Source organism: Rhinopithecus bieti, unplaced genomic scaffold, assembly GCF_001698545.2.
Source record: "Rhinopithecus bieti isolate Rb0 unplaced genomic scaffold, ASM169854v2 scaffold_23411, whole genome shotgun sequence".
Classification (NCBI taxonomy): domain Eukaryota; kingdom Metazoa; phylum Chordata; class Mammalia; order Primates; family Cercopithecidae; genus Rhinopithecus; species Rhinopithecus bieti.
This window is the reverse complement of record NW_016811046.1, coordinates 394,240-400,577: the sequence shown is the minus strand read 5'-3', so window position 1 is coordinate 400,577 and position 6,338 is coordinate 394,240.

Genomic DNA, 6,338 nt, shown 5'->3' with positions numbered 1-6,338 from the left:
GGCTGTTGATGAGAATGTAGGATGTTAGTATTTCCAAAAAATCTAAGGCCATGACACACACGGAAAAAAAAACAAGAAAGAAGAACTAATTGAGATTCTGAAAGGAAACTTTGAGAATTACCTACAAATAGATACTGACCTTTTTTTTCCCCTTATCCTTAATCCCCTTCTAACTGAATATCACTGGGATGTGTTGGAAGAGCAGGCACGGCTTCTGTGCTACAGACTATAGCTGGTGGGTGAACACAGTGCAGTTTCTAATCCTGTACCAAATATAAAATTAACTTAAAAATGACTTTCTGTTTCAGTTTGTTTGCTCATAAGGTACAAGGCACTGATAGATATTTGAGGAAAATGAAAGCAATAGGCTCAAAGTCATTCAACTGAGAAAAATAACTGCTTTGTAAGACAGGCATTTCTGAGAAACCTCTAACCTCAGCCCTCCAGCCTTAGCCCCACCTTCCCTCTGAAGTCATACATTAAGGAGAATGTGCTGTGTTGAGCAACGCTGCACCACACATGGGCTGCCTACCAGGGGAAGGCTGTTTCCATGCCAGAAGGATTCCAAAGAAATACATTGAGCTTGAGGTTAATCCTGGAGTCAAACTCTTGCCCAGAGAGGGCCCTTGCGGTTTGGAAAGCCCATGAGACCCATGGGAGTAATTTGGCAACTGAGGCTTTGGGTTCACTCTAGGACAGAGGCAAGAACTACTTTGGCTAAACAGTCTTGGGCCACCTAATGCCGTCTTCAAGTCAAAGCCAAAACCTACCTGGTTTCTCAGGAGTCTTTCTGAGAGTTCTCCATAACCTCTATACTGCCATGAGTGAGGCCAGTAATGTGCTAAATGTGGAACCCTGAGGCAATGAGAATGAGATCAGGGAGCAGTTTGAGAGGATATCACACCCCAGTAAGGAAGGTCAGGGCTAGATCTGCCATGTGCCCCAACATTTTCAGGATGGATTTTGTTTTCAGAATATTTGTGACAGCATCAGACTTCAGATTACCCCATCCCCACCCCACATCTACATGTGGGTCTGACCTAGCTGTTAAGCCTTTAGCCTAAATCTCTCATTCTCATTCATAATCCTTGCTAAGGCCAAAAGGACCTATATCTTAGTTTCTTCATAGAGTTTCTGGCAGTACCTTTTTGTTGGGCTGGCTCCAGCTTTATGTATCCCTTATGCAAGATAGCTTTGCCCTTTTTTTGCTCTGCTCAGACATCCTTCAAACAATGGACGTTTCAACACTAATCTGGATACATTTTAAATTTGGGAGGCCAAAGTGGATGAATCACCTGAGGTCAGGAGTTCGAGACCAACCTGGCCAACATGGTGAAACCCTGTCTCTATCAAAAATACAAAAATTAGCCAGGCATGGTGGTACATGCCTGTAATTCCAGCTATTCAGGAGGTTGAGGCAGGAGAATAGCTTGAACCCGGGAGGCGGAGGTTGCAGTGAGCCAAGATCACACCACTGCATCCAGCCTGGGCAACAGAGCAAGACTCTGTCTCAAAAAAATAAAAAAATAAACAAAATTTTTGTGTCAGATAGAGTTATTGATTTAGGCAGTGGTTCTGCCTGAGACTTAATCTGTCCCAACCCCTGCTACTCTGAGCTACTCTCTACTAGATCCATTATCTAACTCAAAGCTTCCACAGAACCTGATTGCCTGAGAAGCCCTATTTACAATACGTTATTGAAATATACCTTGACTAAGAGTGCCTGGGGCCTTGGTCCTATATAGGCCTCGTATGCACCATGACATCTCAGACATACTGAAATCAGATGGCTTCTAAATGAAAAGAAAAAAACAGGAATATGTCATAGGTCCACCTTGACAAATGCTACTATAAGTAGCATTTCACCTTCTCATTCAATGAGTGTAATTCTAAGGGAGACTAAAATTACAAGCACACTTTGGAGTTATTGCAGGTCCATTCCAGACCCCTGCAATAAAACAAATATCACAATAAAGTGAGTCATACGACTTTTTTGGTGTCCCAGTGCATATAAAAGTTGTGTTTATAATATACTGTAGTCTATTAAAAGTGTGCAATGGTATTATGTCCAAAAAAAAATATATGCATACCTTAATTTAAAATACTTTGTGCTAAAAAAAATGCTGACTATCATCAGTACCTTCATGAGTGATACTCTTTTTGCTGGTGGAGGGTCTTGCCTCATTATTGATGGCAGCTGACTTATCAGGGTGGTGACTGGTGAAGATTGAGGTGGCTGTAACAATTTCTTTCTTTCTTATTTGAAGAGATATGGTCTGTCTCTGTGGCCCAGGCTGGATTGTAGTGGCATGATTATAGCTCACTACAGTGTCAAACTCCTGGGCTCAAGGAATCCTCCTGCCTCAGCATCCCAAGTAGCTACACTACAAACACCACCATGCCTAGCTAATTTTTTTTGCAGCACCTGGGTCTCACTATTTCATCCAGGTCAATCTTGAACTCCTGGCCTCAAGTGATTCTCCCCTGCCTTCGCCTCCCAAAGAGCTGGGATTACGGGCATGAGTCACCATGCTCAGCCTCAATTTCTTAAAATAAGGTCACAATGAAGTTTGCCACATTGATTTACTCTTCCTTTTTTTGAATTCTTTCTCTGTAGCATGCAATGTGTTTGATAGTATTTTACCCACAGTAAAATTTCTTTCAATATTGAAGTTAATCCTTTTAAACCCTCTCACTGCTTTGTCAACTAAGTTTGTGGAATATTCTAAACCCTTTATTGCCATTTCAACAAGGCTCACAGCAGCTTCGCTAGGAGTAGATTCCATCTCAAGAAACTACTTTATTTGCTATTCACTAAGAAGCAACTCCTCATCCATCCAAGTTTTATTGAGAGATTGCAACAATTCAATCACATTTTAAAGCTCCTCTTCTAATTCTAGTTTTCTTGTTATTTCTACCACATCTGCAGTGACTTCCTCTACTAAAGTTTTGGATCCCTCAAAGTCATCCATAAGGGCTGGAATCAATTTCTTCCCAACTTCTGTTAATGTTGATATTTTGACCTCTTCCCATGAATCACAAATGTCCTTAGTAGCATCTACAATGGTGAATCCCTTCCAGATTTTCAATCGACTTTGCCCAGATCCACAGAGGAATCACTATCTATGGCAGCTATAGCCCTACAAAACGTATTTCTTAAATAATAAGGCTTAAAAGGTGAAATAGTTTATTGATCCATGGGTTATAGAATGGATGTTGTGTTAGCAGGTATGAAAACATTAATGTCCTCATACGTCTCCATTGGAGCTCTTGGGTGACCAGATGTGCTGTCAATGAGCAGTAATATTTTGAAATGATTTTTTTTTTCTCAGCAGTAGCTCTCAAAAGTGAGTTTAATATAATCAGTAACCCGGCCGGGCGTGGTGGCTCAAGCCTGTAATCCCGGCACTTTGGGAGGCCGAGACGGGCGGATCACGAGGTCAGGAGATCGAGACCATCCTGGCTAACACGGTGAAACCCCCGTCTCTAAAAAAAAAAAAATACAAAAAACGAGCTGGGCGAGGTGGCGGGCGCCGGTAGTACCAGCTACTAGGGAGGCTGAGGCAGAAGAATGGCGTAAACCCAGGAGGCAGAGCTTGCAGTGAGCCGAGATCCGGTCACTACACTCCAGCCTGGGAGACAGAGCGAGACTCCGCCTCAAAAAAAGAAAAAAATATATATGTAATCAGTAACCCATGCTATAAACAGATATACTCTCATCCAAGCTTTGTTGTTCCATTTATAGAGCAAAGGCAGAATAAATTTAGCGTAATTCTCAAGGGACATAGGATTTTTGGAAAGGTAAATGAGCACTGGCTTCCATTTGTAAGTCACCAACTGTGTGAGCACCTAAAAAAAAGATTCATCTTGTCCTTTGAAGTTTTAAAGCCAAGTGTTGACTTCACCTCTGTAGACATGAAAGTTCTAGATGGCATTTTCTTCCAATAGAAGTCTGCTTTATCTCCGTTGAAAATCTGTTGTTTAGTGTAGTTACCTTATCAATGATATTAGCTGTATCTTCTGGATCACTTGCTGCGTCTTCTCCATCAGCACTTGCTGCTTCACCTTGCACTGGTATGTTATGGAATAGCTTGTTTCTTTAAACCTCATGACCAAACTCTTTTAGCTGCCAACTCTTCTTCTTTGGTGTCCCCATCTCTCTCAGTCTTCAAAGAACTGAAGAGAGTTAGGACCTTGCTCTGGATTAGGCTTTGGCTTCAGGGAATGTTCTGGCTGGTTTTATCTATCCAGACCACTCAGACTTTCTCCATATAGGCAAGAAGTTTCTTTTGCTTTCTTGTCATTTGTGTGTTCACTGGAGTAGCACTTTTAATTTTCTTCAGGAACTTCTCCTTTGCATTCACAACTTGATTAACTGCTTGGCACAGAGGCCTAGCTTTCAGCCTGTTTTGGCTTTTGACATTCCTTCCTCACTAAGTTCAATCATTTTTAGCTCTTGGTTTAAAGTGACAGACGTGCAATGCGGCCTTTCACTTGAACACTTAGGGGCTATTGTAGTGCTATTAATTGCCCTAGTTTCAATATATTGTATCTCAGGGAATAGGGATGACCAAGAAGAGGGAGAGAGGCAAAGAAACATCTGGTTGTTGAAGCAGTCAGGACACACACATTTCTAGATTAAGTTCACATCTTATATGGGTATGGTTAGTGGTTCCTCAAAATAACTACAATAGTAATATCAAAGATCACTGATCACAGATCACTATAACAGATATGATAATTTAAAAGTTTAAAATATTGCTAGAATTACTGAAATGTGACAAGGAAATATGAAGTGAGCGCGTGCTGTTGGAAAAATGGCACCAATAGACTTCCTTGGCTCAGGGTTGCCACAAACCTTTGATTTGTAAAATTGCAATTATCTGTGAGGTGCAGTAAAGCTAAGCACAGTAAAAGAAGGTATGCCTATACTATGCTTTTCTGTACTGGTGGAGAGGGTATTTCTTCTTTAAGAAAATGAAAAAAGGGATTCTTTATCTCTTTAAGTTTTTAAATTCAGGTTCTAGAAGTTGACGGAGCATGACAAGTACTTCTCTTCTCCTAGAGCCACTCCACTGCTTCCAAAAGGTCATCAGGGAAGGAGCAAAGCTGAAACATGCAGAAGAAGTACTGCATTTTTAAAATACTGCCAGATTGTGTGATTGATAGTACATCCGACTCAGTATATCGAAACAGTAAATAAATAGGGCCCATGTGCCCTAAATTAATATAGTTCCCAACAGTGCTTGGTTTCAAGGACATAGTTTATGCTCTGCAGAATCACCCTCCATAAAACAATAAAAAATAACATCGCAGAAAGCAGGCTCTAAGTCAATGAGTTCTTCCTGAGAATCCAAGCTTTGCTTTGTGCTGAGGGACGTATATGACAGGTTCCTTCGCTTTAGCAAGCCCACAATATAGTTGTGAAGGCACAATATAGTTGTGAAGACAAACTCATACCAAAGAGTAGCATAGCAAAGAGTATTAAAGAACAATTAAGTGCTACACTTTTTCTAAGCAAGGGAAGGCTGAGCTCACTAGAGCAGACTTTGTGATACTGAAGTGTCATATGTGGATCTTGGAGGCAGGAACGGAGACAGGTGAATAGACAGAAACAGAACAACCCATCTGAGGTGGAGCAAACATGATGTGTTCATGGACTGTGAAGAAACCAGATTGATTAGAATAGGCCATCTGTACTGTGTTAATAATTTCAAGAATACCACTTTCCGGTTCTGCACGATAGAGGGAAAAAATATACAGACCTAACGAATTTATATCAATGTAAAAGGATAGGATTAATTTTCTTTGGTCTTCCAGAATATATCCACGACAGTTGCTTCAGAAATTATACTATGGTTACAAGCCTGAGGGTGGGGTTTTAAAACAAAGAAACACATTCTATTTCTACCCATTATTTTATATTCTTCTTGTCTATATTTAACTGAAAGTTTTTCGGTGTTGGCCATGTTTACTTAAATCCTTTCCTTTCATTCCAACTATGGCATTTTTAGCCCGAGAATCCAATCTGATACCTTTTCCTGTACAGACCTGGTAAAGAGTCCAGCTGATGAAAATTCAGAATCAGGATTATATACGATTCTGGAAAAGAAATAAAAGAGAAAAAGGAGGGAAGTTCTATGTAATAAGCTTCATGTCATATTTAGAATAGACCACAGAAACAGCTAGTCTATAAAGCTCTGTCTGCCACTAATAAGCATACAATCTTGAGAGGGAAGCAATGATAAAACTTACCTACTTCTGGCCGGGCGCGGTGGCTCAAGCCTGTAATCCCAGCACTTTGGGAGGCCGAGACGGGCGGATCACGAGGTCAGGAG